Here is an 822-nt window from a genome sequence, read left to right as displayed (position 1 = left end):
GGTTCAGCGTTCTTGGACGGACATTCGTTGGGCGACACAACGTGCTCAAGGCGAGGCTGTCAACGTAGTCGACAGACCGAGTCAGGCGACGTCGACTTGACAGATGGTCAACAATTGAATACTGCACAAACAATGTGTTTCTCATAACCCGCAATGGGCTATAGGCACCGCGTGCTAATGTTTAGCCGAGCGTTTGCATGATTTAACATAGATGGCGAAGGTGTACGCGTGCTTTGTAGCTTACGGTGGAAATAAATCCGAAGCGAGCTGAGAACGGGACAATATCAAGTCGGTAAGGGGTTGAGGAACGTTCACTATACATGCAACATGAGCCATGTTTGTATGAATTGAACGGTGGCACTTCGCCTCATCATTCTAACGCATCGCATTCATGCGGACAAGGAACATACTTTGGGAAGACACGCCGCCCGAATCGCCCTTGGCGAATCTGGCAAACCTCGCTTTTGATGTCTGGAAATGTCTAGTCAGAGAAGCATTAGTAAAAGATGTTAAAAAAAGAAATAGAACTTTATGCATGCAATGCAAAGATGAGCAGTGTCGCATATTATCTATACAGTTGTCAAGGAAATTGAGGAGCTCTGTGCGCCAGAGATTGAGAGAAGGAGGAAGTCTCTACGGTGACGCATGGCATGTAAAGCAAATAGCTTCCAAACCGATCGTAGCTTTATGAAGTCCGATTTCACGTGAGGGTTCGAAATGAGCGGCATGCACTTTAAAACAGGACATTATATACGTTCTTGTGAGTGCGCTAATTTCGTAGCCTCACGAGCTGAACGGAGCCTACGTTCTGAGATGCGACGC

The sequence above is a fragment of the Dermacentor silvarum genome, chromosome 7 (genome assembly GCF_013339745.2).
Source record: "Dermacentor silvarum isolate Dsil-2018 chromosome 7, BIME_Dsil_1.4, whole genome shotgun sequence".
NCBI lineage: Eukaryota > Metazoa > Arthropoda > Arachnida > Ixodida > Ixodidae > Dermacentor > Dermacentor silvarum.
This window is presented reverse-complemented; position numbering follows the sequence as displayed.